Source organism: Trachypithecus francoisi, unplaced genomic scaffold (assembly GCF_009764315.1).
Source record: "Trachypithecus francoisi isolate TF-2019V2 unplaced genomic scaffold, Tfra_2.0 Lachesis_group0, whole genome shotgun sequence".
Classification (NCBI taxonomy): domain Eukaryota; kingdom Metazoa; phylum Chordata; class Mammalia; order Primates; family Cercopithecidae; genus Trachypithecus; species Trachypithecus francoisi.
Window position 1 is genome coordinate 188707332 of NW_022681453.1, and position 20294 is coordinate 188727625.

A 20294-nucleotide genomic window follows, 5' to 3' on the forward strand; every position below is an offset into this window, starting at 1 on the left:
CCACTCTCCTGCCTAAGTTGAAACTTCTCCACTGATCTCAAAGATCTCCAAGATCTAATGACAAGCGAATTCACACAGGCAATGAAAACTATCTTTTTAGAAAATCAGCAAAAATATAACTGAATTAGAAGTTGGTATTGAGATATAACTAAATTCAAGAGAAAATTAGATCAAATTACTTTTGATTCCCACTCATACTGTTTCACAAAATGCTCATCTACTTTGCTTAACACACTGCAAGTCAGATCTGTCCTGAGCCTAGCCAAGATTGCACCACTGCACTCCAGTCTGGGGCACAGAGCAAGAATACCTTAAAAAAAAAAAAAAAAAATCTGCCACAAACAAGGAAACCTGATTGGCTGCAAGCTTCCTGGAGACTCTGAGTGAGTAACATGATGAGATAAACAGAACTTTTGGCACTAGAGGCGCTGTGGCCTCTCAGCCTCCTGAGTATATAGTCTTCTTCCAAACACCAGATACACCCCTACATTGTCTCAATCACCCCAGGTGTCCTCCTAGATAAAAACCTAGATATCAACAAGAACTAACAGCAGGATGAAAAAAAGAAAAGTGAAACCCAACCAGGAGTAGAAAAAAGTCACATAAAATAAAAGCTGATGACTTTTCATTTCCCTTTCTGCCTAAAGCTCCAGGGATGAAATAAGGATAAAAACTGGCCTTATAGCTAAAAGAAAGTTGGTCCTCTAGGATGCATTAATCACTGAAGCCAGAGATGGAAATGACTGCAGAGGCCATTTATTTCATCCTCAAGACAAGCCAGAAATATACCTTATAGTTTCCTTCCTAAAGTACATACAATATTTATCATACACTGAATGAAACCATACGCCACAGTAATTCACATTTATGGACAAGGCAGAGGTTAAAAGTTTTCAAGAATAAACTGGAGTTAGTATGCTTCATGAAATCCTACTCTTTAATTCTGTGTTTAAGAATTGAGGACTGTGGGACAGGCGCGGTGGCTCAAGCCTGTAATCCCAGTACTTTGGGAGGCCGAGATGGGCGGATCACGAGGTCAGGAGATCGAGACCATCCTGGCTAACATGGTGAAACCCCATCTCTACTAAAAATACAAAAAAAAAAAACTAGCCGGGCGAGGTGGCGGGCGCCTGTAGTCCCAGCTACTCGGGAGGCTGAGGCAGGAGAATGGCGTGAACCCGGGAGGCGGAGCTTGCAGTGAGCAGAGATTGCGCCACTGCACTCCAGTCTGGGTGACAGAGCGAGACTCCGCCTCAAAAAAAAAAAAAAAAAAAAAGAATTGAGGACTGTGGCTGGATGCGGTGGTTCACGCCTGTAATCCCAGCACTTTGGGAGGCCAAGGTGGGTGAATTACCTGAGGTCAGGAGTTCAAGACCAGCCTGACCAACATGGAGAAACCCTGTCTCTACTAAAAATACAAAATTAGCCAGGCGAGGTGGTGTATGCCTGTCATCCCAGCTACTTGGGAGGTTGAGGCAGGAGAATCGCTTGAACCCGGGAGGCAGAGGTTGCGGTGAGCCGAGATCACACCATTGCACTCCAGCCTGGACAACAAAAGTGAAACTCCATCTCAAAAAAAAAAAAAAAAAAAAGAATAGAGCACTATAAGGAAGAAAATTTTAGGAAGCATATGATTGCTGAGTTCTCCACTAATAGTAACGTCCCACAGAATCCCCCAGACAAAACTACCAGCCATAGTTAAATGGCAACTCAAGTTTAAATGAAAGCACGTATTCAATTTTAATAAGAATAAGTCTGTACCTTGCTACAATGCTTTGCTTCTCAGTTTGCAAAATTTAATGCATCTAATTCTGATATGATAGCTTCTGAAACATAGCATGTGTTATCTTCACAGATGAGGAAACAGGCCCCAAAGATACAAAATTACTGGCTAAGAGTCTTATATATTGTTAATGACAAAACCATCGAACCTTTTATTTAAAAGCATGTGTTAAGCACATAGCATGGAGTACCCACTACACTGGGAACCAGGGATATAAAGGTAGGGAAAACAAAGTCTTTGCCTTCCAGGCATTCAGCGTCTACCAAGGAGCATAAAAGAAATGCCCATAGGGTGCAGCACACCAACATGGCACAAGTATACATATGTAACAAACCTGCACGTTATGCACATGTACCCTCGAACTTAAAGTAGAAAAAATAAAAAATAAAAATAAAAAGAAATGCCCATAAGCTCTAAAGTAATATGGACTATGACAAATCCCTCCAAAGGCTTCCAGAATGCATGAGGACTCACAGGAAGGAGGAATCAATATGAGATTATTCGGGTTGATTTTCTACTGATCATGAGGTCAGTAATGGGAGAAAATTAGATTTATTGATTCTTGTTTCCCCAGTGAGCCTAGAACACTCTGTAGGTGTTCAGAGTATTGATGGAAATGAATGAATAATGAATGCATTAAGCTCTCTGTTCCCTGTATTTACTTTCTATGATATTCATTCCTAAAATGATCACTTTACACTCTAAGAATAAAGAACAGAACAAAAACTCACAGGAATATGGAGAAGTGAGAACAGTGACTATAGTTGCATTAGATATTTCTTAAATAGATATTTAGCCTTTTAATCCTTTTTATGTAATAATTCAAGATGTGTATCTTCATGTCCCTAGTAACTGGTATCACACACACACACACACACACAAAACCTGTCTTACACTTTTATCTAATGATATCCAGGCGACCATCAGTTACAGAACAACTGCACGTTTGGCTGCATAGATTCCAGGGGAGATTCGAAAAATCTGGGATGAAGATATTTGTAAAGCACTACCAGATATTTAAACAGTTTTTATTGGGTCTATAAACCATTGTGTTACTCATCTGGTCCATAAACCTGGTGTGTACACAGGGTTACCTGAGGCTTGTAAGGGAGAATGCCAGCTAATGGTTACTGAATCCACCACCTGCAGAATAACTTTGGAAAAGCAGCTTGTTCCATTAGAGGCAAGACACGAGAGCACCATCTTTTCATAAAAACATGGAATCTGATCTGACTGGTTATCTAAGGGCACCAGATACACAGCTAAAAATGTTCATATTCATCACCTAATGAAGACAATGCTTTTATGTTCACCATCACAAACATGGACACCAGTGTTTTTCCAGGAATGGTGATAATATTTGTCTTAAGTCATTTACATCTTCTGATTTCTTGGTTTCACACAAAGTATCCCTGACTTAAGACAAACTGCATTATTGCCTGTGGAAATTTACTGGAATAGCAGATACACTGGATACATTTCCGTTATGAACTTTATGCAAAAAATGAGCTGATTAGCATGCAATCCATTCAACAAATATTTAATTTACGATTATGATATATCAGCTACTACAAAGCTAGTACACATAGTACCAGTTAATTTCCATACGATGATGTGTGTGACCTTCAAGAAGGCACTAAAGGTCTGCTATGGTGGTGCACACCTGTAAACACAGCACTCTGAGAAGCTGAGGCAGGCAGATCACTTGAACTCAGGAGTTAAAGATCAGCCTGGGCAACATGGCAAAACCATGCCTTATTTTATATATATATACACACACACACCACACACACACACACACATATACATATATATACATATGTATTAGCTAGGCATGGTGGTGCACACCTGTAGTCCCAGCTACTTGGGAGACTGAGGTAGGAGGATCATTAGAGCCTAGGAGGTTGACCCTGCAGTGAGCCAAGATCGTGCCATTGCACTCTAGCCTGGGCAACAACAAAGCGACACCCTGTCTTAAAAAAAGAAAGCACTAAAATTTGTGTTTACATAAGTTCTTCATTTTTAATTTTCATACCCTGTTTCTTTTTAGCATATTAAGAGTAAGTTTTTGAAAGGAGGGTGGCAGTGAAGAGAAGAAAACTTTACTGCCTACTCAGCAAAATGCTTAAATTCTTAGTCCAATAAGGGGAAAGCCTGAGAGGTTCACAGCTGGCTCTGCTTACTGCAATTACAGAATGCAAACCAGTACTTCAGTCAGAGCCTGCTTAAAAGTTTCCATGCCTGACCTGCAAATACTTAAGGAGAATAATAGCTACTTTGCAACCTGAAAGGCCTCAAAGACCTAGGTCAATAGCACAGCTGGTCTAGTCATTGTTGCCCTCTATTAGCATGTTAAAACCTGAATTAGCTAATTTCTCCCTATTACTTTTACATGGCTTTTTATGTTCTCAAGTACCAGGAAAGAGATACTCTGCTTTTCAAATTTTTATTTTTTCACACAAAGACAATTTTTAATTTTTAAGTGAAAAACCATGCTGCGAATAGAACTTAAAAATTCATGGTCATGGGAAGTTCAACTTTAAAAATTTTTTTACTATATAAAAAAGCATATGAAGTAAGTAAAAAGAAAGTAATCACTTACCCAGTTTGTTTATTTTTCTTACCTAGTTTGTTTTCAGTTTAGAGCAGCAGATGCATGGAAAACACATTCCCCACCGGGCAATTATTTATTCTTAATGATTAAAGTCAGTAAGTGCCTAAACCAATGGCATTTGGTAATTAGCAGCTTTAAACTCTAAAACTGGCTTCTATTGTCTGAATGCAATGAGGGAGGTATGGAGGGAGGGGTAGAAGAAAATTATGTGTTTTGGTTAAGACCTATTCTGACTAGGATCTTCTGAAGTGTAACTATCCTAATAATCATGAATAGGAAGTTGAGATTCTGAACTGTATTAGGGGCTGAGGGTTATTGCCATATTTGATGTTTTATGTTTAACTTATCCATTCCACAAAGTCTGTGGCAAGTAACCATGAAATTGACAGCAGAAAGTGTATGGTATTAGGAATCTGAGGGCATGGTTCCAAAAATTTTTACTTGTTTACTCTGTGTGTCCTTGGTGTCAGGATATCCTAAGAACTTCATTGCCTTGTAAGATTGTGTGTGTGTGTGTGTGCGCGCGTGTGTGTACGTGTGTATGCATGTAGAATCTGGCCATCTATCTCACAGGCATATTGTGGAATATATCAAAGTATGTCAGAATATACTGCAAACTCTAAAGCTATATAGCAATATAAGATGTTAGTATATTTGTAATAAAAGATTTTCAAAATTAATGTAGAACCTTCCTTCAGAACAACCTTACAAATAAATGTACAGTATATTCTACTTTGCATAATTTCCAGTCCCTACAGTAAACCTTTTGGCCTGAATTCAAAGGAATGGTTCCTATTTTACATTGGCATGGTTACTATTCCCTTTTAGGGGTAAGTGGGATTCCAGCATGCTGACTGTTCTTAGAAACAAGAGGCAGAAAAGGCAGTGAGAATTTATCCCTGGAGTTCCACATTTTGGAGAAAACTGTTGAGCCCTTAACATTTTTTTTACTCATAAAATAATACTTTGGTAGAAAGCCAGACTAGAAATGAAGACTAGTCAATGTTATCGCAGAAAATGAAGGCAGATTTTTTTCATTTAAAATGTAATCACTAGAAATGGCCATTAATTTTTCTTCCTACACTGATCTGCAGTGGTAGAACAGAGTACCATACATGCCCTATTAGCAAAGGGTTGTGAGAGAGTAAGTATAGGAAAGTGTTTGAAAATGTAAGAAATGATACAATTTCAAAATCACTTTTATATTATAATTATCACAAAGTAATAGAAGTGTGTGTGTGTGTGTTCATCCCTCACCTTCCATAGTTACCTCTATCCAGCCCTTATACTGTTGTTGATATCAACCAAGCGTTTATACATCATAATTAGAAACAATAATGAGAGTAGGAATTATGAACCTTGAGCCAACATGTTCCACAAGTTCACAGCTGTGTCTCCCAGAGTCAGATGGAGGATTCTCAGGGGCAGCAGACTCTGACAATGTACCTCAGGAGCATTTTTCTAGCAAATCTGCCTTAAAATCATGCTTTTGTTACTGAAATAGGAGTTTTATAGTGTTATTTGGATTAATTTAAGGGAGATGTCAAAACAAAACATCAGAATTGTATTGCTTTCCTGAACTTCCAAAGTAGTCATAAACATTTTACAAAGAAGTATAAAACGAAAGAGAGATTGTTATATTTTACTTCATTTTTAGTTACCCTATTGCACACCTCTTAAAATAGATGCGGGGTCAAACAAGTGTTTCCTTAAAATAAAAACAAAACAAGAGCACAAATAAGAGAATGAATAGGTGTTCAACTCCATTCTCAGGATATTTTGAAAATCATTAGCTAACACTTGAGCACTTGTTAGGAGCAGATGTTATTTCCCAGATGCCCACTGCCTTCTCACCACTCTGCATAACCCTCACACATGACACATTCGTTTCAGATGAGCCAGATGCCAAATGGGAGACATTTTACAGTACAGAGAAATCAGAATGGTGGAGTAATACAGAAACTGTAGCCAAGGCACGTTCTCTGGGCTCTCAATCCTTTGCAGCTGCCACACCTCTCGCTAGAATGCAGTGCACACAGAAAGTAGTTCTGACATCTGCCTCCCTTGTGGTCCCCGGTAAGAATTCTCGACATTGATACATGTTGTTCCACTCAGGACTGGAGCATGAGAATCCTCACCAGAGACACTTGATTAATTCTGCCAAAGCATACATTTATCAATAGAGTATACACTAACAACTTCCAAAAACAATAGTGTAAGGTAACTTACAGAATAATATACATAGCCAGAAAATATAATGGTACAAGCTAGGACAGAAACTATCACATATGAAGGAGAGACTGATTGTACTTGGCAAGCAAATTGGGATGCCTCTATTTATTCCATGAGTATGAGGTAAACCCCGACTAAATGTCAGGTAAGGCTGAAAGAGATCAAACGAAGAGACTAAGAGGCAGAAATGAAGTCCACAGGCAAATAGCCCGGGCGGCGCCCTGACAGCCCGGGCGGCGCCCTGAGCCTAGTTAAAGATCGACCCCGGACCTAACCGATTAAGGTTATCTATAGACTCCAGACATTGTAAGGACAAACACATTAAGAAAAACAACACCTGGGGAAGCTCCAATAAGGTTACAACCGTTTGTAAAAGCACAGGAACCGATAAGAAGGCTGCTAAAAGCATAACTTAACATTAACATGTAAACCAATTGTAATGCTGTAGCCTAGAGAAATGCCTTGTTCCTCTGTAACCTGACAAGTCCTGTTTACCTCGAGCTATAAATAGCAAGCGCACGCATTGTTTGGGGCCCTCTTGTATGTTGTAGAACGGAGGGACCAAGTTCGAACTTGCATTAAAGATCCTTGCCGCTTGGCTTTGACTCTGGACTCTGGTGGTCTTCTTCGGGGAACAAACGGTCTGGGCATAACATTTGGGGGCTCGTCCGGGATTCCCCAAGCCCACCAGACCCCTGGTCAACGGATCTACTAGGATCGATCTGCTAATAGGTGAGCCGGCTCGTCTGTTTGTCTGTCTGTGTTCGTTCTGAATCAGCGGCTCTCTGAGGCTGTGGCTCGTCTGTTTGTCTGTCTGTGTTCGTTCTGAATCAGCGGCTCTCTGAGGCTGCGGCCGGCTCGTCTGTTTGTCTGTCTGTGTCCGTTCTGAACCTGCGGATCTCTAAGTCCGCTCTGAGGCTGTTAGCCTGTCTGAATCCGCGGCTCTCTAAGTCCGCTCTGAATCTGTGACTCGCGAGGTCTGAAGCTGAAAGCTGGCATAAGTCCTGGCGGACGCGCTATAGGACAGCCAGTGGAGACCGGTGGGAGACGTCCCCTGGCTCTCATCTGATTCTTGTCTGAATTTATTCTGACCCAGATTTCTGGTGCGCACCTGCGACTGATGTAAACTTGTTGTTGATATTCCAGCAACTCACTTTTCCCTTGCAGGATCTGTTGCAGACGCCACTCCGGGCGCTACTGTTCAGGATGGGTAATACCCAGAGCACTCCCCTATCTCTCCTTACAAGTAATTTCAAGGATGTTAGGGCAAGGGGCCATGATCTTGGTATGGATATCAGGAGGGAAAGCTATTACTCTGTGCCGCTCCGAGTGGCCCGCCCTTAACGTAGGGTGGCCACCCGAAGGGACATTCTGTCTCCCTGTCATCACTAGGGTAAAGTCCAAGGTTTTCCAGCCTGGGCGTGCTAATCACCCGGATCATATCCCATATATCCTCATATGGCAGGATATAGCTGGGAACCCGCCCCCTTGGCTGTCCCCTTTCCAATTAGCCTTTGAACCCTGTAAGGCACTGGTTGCTCGACCGCTAAAATCCAAGCAACCGACTGTCCCCCCCCATCCTGTTCTACCAGATAGCGAGGACCCACTGTCCACAGAACTCCCTCCATACCTCTCCCGGCCGCAGGCCTCAGCCCCCGCCCAGGTTGAGCCGCGGGAGGGAGCAGGCGGACGGGAGGTGGCTAGCGCACCCGGACCCACTACAAGGGAAAGTAACTCTGAAGGGCCGGCGTGGGTCCTCTGTAAGCTGAGCGCTGGTCCCATGGGCCCCGCTTTTCTTTCTCTATACTCTGTCTCTGGGTCTTATTTCTTTTCTAAAGTCTCTCGTTCCACCTAACGAGAAACACCCACAGGTGTAGAGGGGCACGCCACCCCTTCATCTGGTGCCCAACTTGGAAGCTTTTCTCTAAGGTGAAGGTACGCCGGAGCATGGTCATTGAGGACAAGTCGACGAGAGACTCCCGAGTACGTCTACAGTCAGCCTTGTGGTAAGCTTGCGCGCTCAGAAGAACCTAGGGTAACAATGGAGCAAACTAAAAGTAAATATGCCTCATCGCAGCTTTATAAAAATTCTCTTAAAAAGAGGGGGAGTTAAAGTGTCTAGCAAAAATCTAAATACGCTCTTTCAAACAATAGAACAGTTTTGTCCATGGTTTCCGGAACAGAGAACTTTAGATCTAAAAGATTGGGAAAAAAATTGGCAAAGATTAAAACAAGCAAGTAGGGAAGGTAAAATCATCCCACTTACAGTATGGAATGATTGGGAGATTCTGGCAAAATCCTCACTTTCACCCTCTCAATTTTTACAATTTAAGACTTGGTGGATTGATGGGGCACAAGTGCAGGTCCGAAGAAATAGGACTGCCAATCCTCCAATTAACATAGAGGCAGATCAACTATTAGGAATAGGTCAAAATTGGAGCACTGTTGACCAACAAGCAATAATGCCAAATGAGGCCATTGAGCAAATCAGGGCTATCTGCCTTAGGACCTGGGAGAAAAATCCAAGACCCAGGAACCGCCTGCCCCTCCTTTCACTGTCAGGAAATGAGAGGAGGGGCCAGTCTCAGCCCCGCAACAAACTGGGGCATTTAAAATTCAACGCTTTGTTCCTCAGCGTTTTCAGGAACAACAACCCCCACTGTCACAAGTGTCTCAGGGAATAAGCCAGTTATCACAATATAGCAATTATCCCCCACCACAAGTGGTAGTGCAGCAGTAGATCTATGTACTTTACAAGCAGTCTCTCTGCTTCCAGGGGCCTCCACGAAAAGTCCCCACAGGGTATACGGCCATTGCCTGAGGGGACTGTAGGACTAATCTTAGGAAGATCAAGTTTAAATCTAAAAGGAGTTCAAATTCATACTGGTGTGGTTGATTCAGACTATGAAGGCGAAATTCAATTGGTTATTAGTTCCTCAATTCCTTGGAGTGCCAGTCCAGGAGACAGGATCACTCAATTATTACTCCTACCTTATATTAAAGTTGGAAACAGTGAAATAAAAAGAACAGGAGGGTTTGGAAGCACTGATCTGGCAGGAAAGGCTGCATATTGGGCAAGTCTGGTCTCTGAGAGCAGACCTGTGTGTAAGGCCATTATTCAAGGAAAACAGTTTGAAGGGTTGGTAGAGACAGGAGCAGATATCTCTGCCATTGCTTTAAATCAGTGGCCAAAAAAATTGGCCTAAACAAAAGGCTGTTACAAGACTTATCGGCGTAGGCACAGCTTCAGAAGTGTATGAAAGTACAATGATTTTACATTGTTTAGGGCCAGATAATCAAGAAAGTACTGTTCAGCCAATGATTACTTCAATTCTGTTAATCTATGGGGTCAAAATTTGTTACAACAATGGGGTGCAGAAATCATTATGCCTGCTCCATTATACAGCCCCATGAGTCAAAAAATCATGACTAAGATGGGATATATACCAGGAAAGGGATTATGAAAAAAATGAAAATGGCATTAAAGTCCCAATTGAGACTAAGAAAAATCAAAAAAGAAAAGGAATGGGGTATCCTTTTTAGGGGCGGCCACTGTAGAGCCTCCTAAACCCATTCCATTAACTTGGAAAACAGAAAAACTGGTATGGGTAAATCAGTGGCCGCTACCAAAGCAAAAACTGGAGGCTTTACACTTATTAGCAAAGAAACAATTAGAAAAGGGACACACTGAGCCTTCATTCTCACCCTGGAATTCTCCTGTATTTGTAATTCAGAAAAAAATCAGGCAAATGGCGTATGTTAATGGACTTAAGAGCCGTAAAGGCTGTAATTCTACCCGTGGGGCCTCTCCAACCTGGATTGCCCTCTCCGGCCATGATCCCAAAAGACTGGCTTTTAATTATAATTGGTCTAAAGGATTGCTTTTGTTTACCATTCCTCTGGCAGAGCAAGATTGTAAAAAATTTGCCTTTACTATACCAGCCATAAATAATAAAGAACCAGCTACCAGTTTCAGTGAAAAGTTTTACCTCAGGGAATGCTTAATAGTCCAACTATTTGTCAAGCTTTCGTAGGTCAAGTCCTTCAACCAGTTAGAAACAAATTTTCAGATTGTTATATCATTCACTATATTGATGATATTTTATGTGCTGCAGAAACAAGAGACAAATTAATTGACTGTTACACATTTCTGCAAGCAGAGGTTGCCAACACAGGACTAACAATAGCATTTAAAAAGATCCAAACCTCTGCTCCTTTTCATTATTTAAGGATGCAAATAGATAATAGATCTTTAGCCCCACTCCAACTTTTGATTTTCGCCACTGCGCGTTCTCCAAAAGGCATCATTTTCGAAATACTGATCTTGTAGAGTGGTCATTCCTTCCTCACAGTACAATTAAAACTTTTACATTGTACTTGGATCAAATGGCTACATTAATTGGTCAGACAAGATTACGAATAATAAAATTGTGTGGTAATGACCCAGACAAAATTTGTTCCTTTAACCAAGGAACAAGTTAAACGAGCCTTTATCAATTCTGGTGCATGGCAAATTGGCCTTGCAGATTTTGTAAGAATTATTGATAATCATTACCCAAAAACAAAAATCTTCCAGTTTTTAAAATTGACTACTTGGATTTTACCTAAAATTACCAGACATAAACCTTTAGAAAATGCTCTGACAGTATTCACTGATGGTTCCAGCAATGAAAAAGTGACTTACAGAGGGCCAAAAGAGCGAGTAATCAAAACTCAATATCAATCAGCTCAAGAGCAGAGTTGGTTGCAGTCATTACAGTGTTAAAAGATTTTAATCAACCTGTTAATATATATCAGATTCTGCATATGTAGTACAGGCTACAAAGGATGTTAAGACAGCTCTAATTAAATACAGCATAGATAATCAGTTACACCAGCTGTTCACTTTGTTACAACAAAGCTAGGACATGAGAAATAGAGGAAGGTGATAACCTGGGAAGAAGTTTTGCTTGTGTTTCACTAGGAGAAAATCAGCTTCCTATTTGATACCCACTAAACATTTGAGTTCTACAATGAACCCATCGGAGATGCAAAGAAAAGCGCCTCCACGGAGACGGAAACACCGCCATCGAGCACCATTGACTCGCAGGATAAATCAAGTGGTGATATTAGAAAACAGATAAAGTCACCACGCACCAGGAAGGCAGAGCTGCCGACCTGAGCACAGTTAAAGAAGCTGACACTGTTAGCTAGAAAAAGCCTAGCCAGCGCAAAGGTGACACAAACCTCAGAAAAAAAAATGCTGCTGGCAGCTTTAATGGTTGTATCAATGGTGGTAAGTCTCCCCATGCCTGCAGGAGCAGCTGCAGCTAACTATACCTACTGGGCTTATGTGCCTTTCCCGCCCTTAATTCGGGCAGTCACAAGGATGGATAATCCTATTAAAATATATGTTAATAATAGTGTGTAGATACCTGGTCCCACAGATGATTGTTGCCCTGCCTAACCGGAAAAAAAGAATTGATGATAAATATTTCCATTAGGTATTGTTTCCAGTTACAGTGTGACTGGAATACTTCAGATTTTTGTATTACACCCCAAGTTTATAATGAGTCTAAACATCACTGGGACATGGCAAAACGCCATCTACAGGGAAGAGGAAATTATCTCACTTTAGACATTTCTAAATTAGAACAACAATTTTGAAGCCTCTCAAAGTCATTTAAATATTGTGCCTGGAACTAAGGCATTAGATCAAGTAAAAAAAAAAAAAAAAAAAAAATCTTTATGGATTAACCCCATGACTTGGATTAAGTCTATTGAGAACTCTACTGCAGTAAATTTTGGAATTATGTGTCTCTGTTTAATTGGTTTGTTTTTAGTGTGCTGGACCAGTCAAAGAATCCTATGCCACAATCGAGAGAACGAACGAGCCTTCATCACCATGGCACATTTATATAGAAAAAAAGGGAGAGAGAATGTTGCGGGGAGTCAGAGACCTTAAATGGAGGGACTGGCTGAAGCCACGGCAAAAAAATCATAAAATATGAAGGTTTCACGGACATTTTATTAGTTCTCTGAAATTAATACTTTTGTAATTTCTTATGTCTGTCTTTACTTTAATACTTTTGTATTTCCTATGTCTTTGCTTTAATCTCTTAGTCCCATCATCTTCTTTGTAAGCTGAGGAGGATATATGTTACCTCAGGACCCTGTGATGATTGAGTTAACTGCACAAATGGTTTGTAGAGCATGTGTTTGAACAATATGGAATCTGGGCATCTTGAAAAAAGAACAGGATAACAGTGATGTTCAGGGAACAAGGGAGGTAACCTTGAACTGGCCGCCGATGAGCCGGACGGAACAGAGCCATATTTCTTCTCTTTTTGAATGCAAATAGGAGAAATATCGCTGAATTCTTTTTCTCAGCAAGGAATATCCCTGAGAAGAGAATGCGCTCTGAGGGTAGGCCTATAAACGACCCCCTTGGAGGCGTGCCGCCTTTTACAGTTGAAGCCGAAGGGATGAAATAAGCCCCGGCCTCCTGTAGTGCTCTCAGGCTTATTAGGATGAGGAAATTCCCACCTAATAGATTTTGGTCAGTCAGGTTGTCTGCTCTCAAACCCTATTTCCTGATAAAATGTTATCAATGACTATGTGTGCCCAAAATTTCATTAGCAATTTTAATGTTAACACCATCCTGTGCTCTCATCCTGCCCCCACTTACTTTGTAATATTCTATTACTTTGTAAAGTTTGTAATCTCAGTGTCATGATGACAATGGTAAAATTCCTCTATGTTTCCCCTGTTAGCCCCCTTCCTTGGACCTCTGCTAAGTCTACTATTTCTGCTTACCGTAGGACCTTGTGTTATTAACAGATTTTGCGGTTTGTCAGGGAAAGGTTTGACACCATACAGCACATGGTCCTCAGAGCCCAATACCAACCTGTAAACGCTGAAACAGAATCAGACTTATAAGACCCAAGATTGGCTCCAGAGGTACCTGAGAAAGGGGGAATGAAAGAGATCAAACGAAGAGACTAAGAGGCAGAAATGAAGTCCACAGGCAAATAGCCCGGGCGGCGCCCTGACAGCCCGGGCGGCGCCCTGAGCCTAGTTAAAGATCGACCCCGGACCTAACCGATTAAGGTTATCTATAGACTCCAGACATTGTAAGGACAAACACATTAAGAAAAACAACAGGCCGGGCGCGGTGGCTCAAGCCTGTAATCCCAGCACTTTGGGAGGCCGAGACGGGTGGATCACGAGGTCAGGAGATCGAGACCATCCTGTCTAACACGGTGAAACCCCGTCTCTACTAAAAATACAAAAAATTAGCCGGGCGAGGTGCGGCGCCCTGTAGTCCCAGCTACTCGGGAGGCTGAGGCAGAGAATGGCCTAAACCCGGGAGGCGGAGCTTGCAGTGAGCTGAGATCCGGCCACAGCACTCCAGCCGGGCAACAGAGCGAGACTCCGTCTCAAAAAAAAAAAAAAAAAAAAAAAGAAAAACAACACCTGGGGAAGCTCCAATAAGGTTACAACCGTTGTAAAAGCACAGGAAACGATAGAAGAAGGCTGCTAAAAGCATAACTTAACATTAACATGTAAACCAATTGTAATGCTGTAGCCTAGAGAAATGCCTTGTTCCTCTGTAACCTGACAAGTCCTGTTTACCTCGAGCTATAAATAGCAAGCGCACGCATTGTTTGGGGCCCTCTTGTATGTTGTAGAACGGAGGGACCAAGTTCGAACTTGCATTAAAGATCCTTGCCGCTTGGCTTTGACTCTGGACTCTGGTGGTCTTCTTCGGGGAATAAACGGTCTGGGCATAACAAGGCTATTGTCACTATAATTTAGCGGAGGGAAAAAAAGAGTCTCTGTTCTCAACAACATGAATAAAGTGAAGACATGCACTAAACAAACCTGTGAAATCACTAAGATTAATATAGATACAACTTTTCACTCAAAATTGAAATGGATGGGAGGATGCAGGAATTTGGGAGGAGGAGACTCCTTTAGCTAAGGTAGCCAGAAAGGCCTCTGAGTAAGTATTTAATAACAATTGAGCTAAGAACTCAATAAAATGCCCAGGAGAGAAAATACTTTGAGGAAGACCTTCAAGGCAAAGAGAAAAGCAAGCGCAAAGTCTCTTTGAGGAAGACCTTTGGCATCTTTGAGGAAAAGAAAAACATGCTAGATTTTATGGGACCTAATAAAATTAGGCAAGGCTTAACAAGCAGGCGAGGCCCAGACCATCTAAGCTGTTGCAAGCCAATGTGAAAAGCTTGGATTTATTTTGAAATGATGAGAAAGTTAATGCAATTGTGTGGCACACTTAGATATAAGCTTCGAGGCAGCTAGGATCTCTAAATATTCTTTTCCCTCAGCAAGAATAAATAGGGCTCTTGCTGTAAGAAGAGACATCTGAAAAAAATTCAAATTTTCTTCTTCCCATTAATCTGCATTCCTGTTTGCTGCCTTTTACTCATTTTTCCTTCCCCCCAACCAAATCCTTCATATATCCTAGTTCTAAGTATGACAGAAAGAAAGATAGACATAGAGAGGCAGAACAAGAACCAGCTACAGAGCTGTGATGTGTCAACTTAACTAGACTACAGTCCCCAAACACCAATATAAGTGTTTCTGTGGAGGTATTTTTGTAAGTATGAGTCAAGTCCATAATGAGTTGACTTTAAGTAAGACAGAGTCTTTTAGATAATCTCGGTGGGCCTGATTCAATCAGTTGAAAGGCCTTAAGAATAGAATTGCAACGCCTTAGGAAGATAACTTCTTCCTTCCTGAAAAAAAGAGACATGCCTCCCGTAGACAGAAGCCTCAGCTCACGGTTAAGAGTTCAAACCTAGGCTGGGCGCGGTGGCTCACGCCTGTAATCCCAGCACTTTGGGAGGCCGAGGCGGGCAGATCACGAGGTCAGGAGATCGAGACCATCCTGGCTAACACGGTGAAACCCTGTCTCTAAAAAAATATATATATATAAAAATTAGCTGGGCCTGGTGGCAGGTGCCTGTAGTCACAGCTACTCGGGAGACTGAGACAGGAGGATGGCGTGAAGCTGGGAGGCAGAGTTTGCAGTGAGCTGAGATCGCGCCACTGTACTCCAGCCTGGGTGACAGAGTGAGACCCCATCTCAAAAAAAAGAGTACAAACCTGCCCTTCCTGGTGCCTGCCCTAAGGATTTCAGACTTGCCAAGTCAGCCTCCACAATCGTGTATGCCGTTTCCTCTTATGATCTATCTGGTTCTATTTTTTCTGGTTGACTCCTGACTTACACAAGATATCACACTTATTTTGAATAAATGTCTTAAAGATAACTTATGCCAACACCAAAGGGGTAAAGTTCAACATAATCCCTTTATTTCTGAGACCCATACAGTATGGTTTCAATTATGTGGAAGATAAAAGGAAGAACAGTCTACTCAGGTATAATGCTGCCAAATTCCATGGTTCTGGCCAAATGAAGTAATGGTAGACGATGATGAAGAGAGGAGCGGAGTTAGAGTTCTCATCCATTTTGGATGTGTGGGCCACTGTAGCCGTGGATGCTATTGCCAGAATAGCTGGTCATAGCGGCCAGTAACACTAAAAATAAACATTTCAACACCATAATCTCACAGGTAAGAGTTTACCTTTAAGAAACAATCAGATATTAATTCAAAAGTTGATGTAAATGGATTTTTCTCAATTAAATTTGTAATTGAACCACAGAGAATTAAACTAAGTAAATTTCCAATATTAATGTGAATTAAAGAAATTTATGGTAATTTATTTTTAATTTAATTATTTAATTTAATTTAACTTAATTTAGGGTAATTTACCCTATTAAGCCATTCTAACTGGTATTGTAGAAGACCTCAAAAGCTCAGGTAACCAAAACAAAAATTGACAAATAGAATTATATTAAGCTGAAAAGCTTCTGTACAGCAAAGGAAACAATCAACAAAGCGAACAGATAACCTACAGAATGGGAGAAATATTTGCAAACTATTTATCCAATGAGGAATCAATAACAAGAATATATAAGAAATTCAACTCAATAGCAAAAACAAACAGAAAAAAAAACAAACAAAAAAATAAATAATCTGATCTAAAAATGGGCAAAAGATCGGAATAGACATTTCTCAAAAAAAGACTTACAAATGACCAACAAGTAAATGAAAAGGTGCTCAACATCACTAATCATCAGAGAAATGCAAATCAAAACCACAGTGAGATATCACCTCACCCCAGTTAAAATGGCTATAATCCAAAAGACTTAATATAGCAAATGCTGACCTGACAATGATGTTGGTAGATATAAATTAGTGCTGCCACTATGGAAACCAATATGGAAACAGTATGGAGAGTCCACAAAAAACTAAAAGTAGAATTACCATAAGATCTAGCAACCCCACTGCTGAGTATATACCCAAGGGAAAGGAAATTAGTGTATTAAAGAGGTATCTGTACTCTCATGTTTATTGTAGGAGTATTCACAACAGCTAAGATATGAAATCCACCTAAGTGTCCATCAATGAATATGAAAGTGCAGATATCTAAGCATGAGAGTTCCTGCAAATGACAGGGTTGTATTCTTTTCTACGGCTGAATAATATTCTTGTGTGTATATATACACCACGTTTTCTGTGAAGAAACATTTGCAGCAACATGGATGGAACTCGAGGACACTGTGTTAAGGTAAATAAGCCAGGCACAGAAAGACAAATATTGCATGTTCTCATTCATATACAGGTGCTAAAAAATTGATCTCATAGAGGTAGTGAATAGCCTCTGGTGGCTACCAGAGGCTGGAAAGGGTAGTGGGAGAGGTGAGAATGAAGAGGCGTTGGTTAATGGGTATAAAAATACAGTTAGATAGAAGGGATACGTTCCAGTATTGAATAGCACAGTAGGGAGACTACAGTTAACAATAATTTATAATCTATTGCAAAATAGCTAGAAGGTAAGATTTGGAAAGCTCTCAACACAAAGAAATGCTTTTACCCTTGTTTTATCCTTTTTTTTTTTTTTTTTTTTTTTACATATACAGGTCTTTCTTCTGATTTCTCGCATTTGAGAGAAGCGGTTGTCACAATGAAGGTACTTCAGAGGTGCCTCAAGGATGGTTGAATATAGAAGAGGAGCAGTTTCACCAACACAGCTATCTTCATGTATTGTTATTTTCTCTTCTCTCTTTTTAAAAAAATTACAATCACTCAAGAGATTTCATTTTAAAAGTAGCTTCTGCTAACTTAAACATGGTTTGAGCCGGTGTGGTGGCTGACACCTATAATCCCAGCACTTTGGGAGGCTGAGGTGGGCAGATCACTTGAGGTCAGGAGTTCGAGACCAGCCTGGCCAATATGGTGAAACCCTGTCTCTACTAAAAATACAAAAGTTATCTAGGCATGGTGGCAGGTGCCTATAATCCCAGCTACTCGGAAGGCTGAGGCAGGAGAAATGCTTGAACCTGGGAGGCGGAGGTTGCAGTGAGCCGAGATCATGCCACTGCACTCCAGCCTGGGCAACACAGTGAAACTGCCAAAAAAAGTTTTGAAAATAATTGTAGCTACAATAGATTTTGCTTTATTTTACTAGATGATTTTTGTACCTGGTAGGCTATTGATGGACTAGGACATTAATAACCGAGTATATTAAAAAACAAACAGATGAAAACAAAGTTAAAATGTAAACTTGACATCATTGACTATAAAAATTCTCCTGGAGAAGATGATCATAACTGAAGCCTTTTAACTTTTGGGTGGACTATAGCGACCACAGCAGAAGATCAGCTACATATCCTAGAAGCAGTGTTTCTTCCAGGTCAGGATCATATCATTCACAAGTGAAAAAATAGAAACTAAAAAGAAACAGAAGTTCTATAACAGAGACAGGAAAGGCACTCTCCTTGCTGTCTCCTGTCTACCTGTCCTTTTAGCCTTAACACCTTCCAAAAGAAGGAGAAAAACAGCTTTGCAGGTGTGCAAATGTGTGTAGTTAGCATTTTAAGAACAAAAACGGGCTGCCTCTCACAGCTGTGTTGGGATTTGCTTCAGATTCTGCCTTCAAATTACAGAAGACGTGAGTAAGGGCACGTCCGTGACTCAGTCCTCAACCCTTGCCAAAGTAGTAGTTTTCTAGATATAAAACTACAGGGAAAGAAAAATAGAAAGTCAGAAAAGAGAAGAGGAAGAAAAACTGCACATTCATAAATCTTGTACAAAACTGAATCTCGAAAGTGTGATAAAAAGAACAGGATCGGGGAGTGTTTAGGAAAGAGAAACACATATATGTGAGGCACTACCTAACATTTCAATAGACACATGTTTTTTTCACTCATATTAATTAAGTTCTGTGCACGGTGCTTGCACATAAATAAAACCAGATGCTTAAATTGTAGCTCAGTCATTACGCTGTATTTGCTCACATCCCCTCTTGTACTCCTGTATCACTTTCAAGAAATTGGTTTTTTGCCTAAATGGCAGGGGAGGGAAAGGGAAAAAAAGAAGAAGAAAAAGAAGTTCTGGAGCTTTAGCCTTATTCTCAGGTTGATGAGTGGTTGTTGATATGTAACAAATACATTTTGCTTTCATGACATCTCTATGGAAAGTAAAGAATTGTAGTTTTCTTGAGGCAGTTGAGATTCTTAAAGGAGTATTTATTCATCATGCTATTAATTTATCGGCCCTCATAAAAACTCTTTCAAAATTGTCACATATATATATATATATATATATATATATATATATATATATACAAGCCTTAAAACCCACCCTTGGCTACATAGACACACACAAACACAAACACACAGGTGTATGTGTGTGAATTTATAAAATAAAGTGTCAATACATATGGAGAAAATAGTTTCATGGAATCAAAGTCATCTGGTTCACCTCCTATAAGTGCATTTCCCAATGTGTGTTCTGAAGCATACTTGTTACATGATATGTGAAAAACTGAGGAACTTAAATAAATTGGGAAATGCTGGGTTACACAAAGTTAAACAGCTTTCTTTATTGTGGAACTTTCAGAGTCTCTAATATGCTGATGCACATTGTAAATATTCAAGAGGTCAACATACTCTATAATATCTCTCAAAGCTAGTTGACCCTGAAACTTGCAAAATATCTTATGAGGTGGTAATTTGCAGGACATGCAGTGAAAAATGCTAATATAAGTCAATCCAAAGTGTTCATCCAGTCTCTGGTTAAACTTTCCCCATGTGAACAAAATTGCTACTTTCCGAAAGAGTTCATTCTGTCCTACAAAAGATCTAAGTCAAAATGGGATTTCTTTCCTACGCTGAACCATAATCTATTTCTCTATAACTTTCACTATTGCTCTTGATTTTGCACTTTAGAAGAACAAAAACAAGAGTAATGCAATTCCTTTTTCCTGCAATAGCTTTTTAGATATTTGAAAGCGACAATGATATTCACAAACTCTTCCATTTTGCAGGAAAACACATCTCTAGTTCTTAAATGAATGCATCAAATTAATCCTCTCTACTTGTCAATGTCTTATTTAAGACATAGGGCTTCAAAATGATTACAGAAATTCAGATCTCTAGAAGTATCTATGCTTCTATAGATGCAGACTTAGATGTCAGGTTTTGTTTATTTCTGGAAGGCATGTCTTATCGTTGATTTCAATTAATTTACTAAAACTTTTGAGTACTCGTAAATATTGTGGTTAAGTCAATTCTCTACAGTTCTATATCTGTATGAT

The 20294-nt window shown here is 40.3% G+C and overlaps 1 protein-coding gene and 1 long non-coding RNA gene across 2 annotated transcripts in view; one reads left to right on the forward strand and one right to left on the reverse strand.

Moving 5' to 3' along the window:
* P3H2 (prolyl 3-hydroxylase 2) overlaps window positions 1-20294 on the reverse strand; it is a 175227-nt gene that overhangs the window by 82464 nt on the left and 72469 nt on the right.
* Window positions 8542-11745, forward strand: LOC117084378. Its single transcript, XR_004437420.1, has 2 exons — window positions 8542-8635; window positions 11593-11745. It is a non-coding gene; the product is annotated as an uncharacterized LOC117084378 (long non-coding RNA).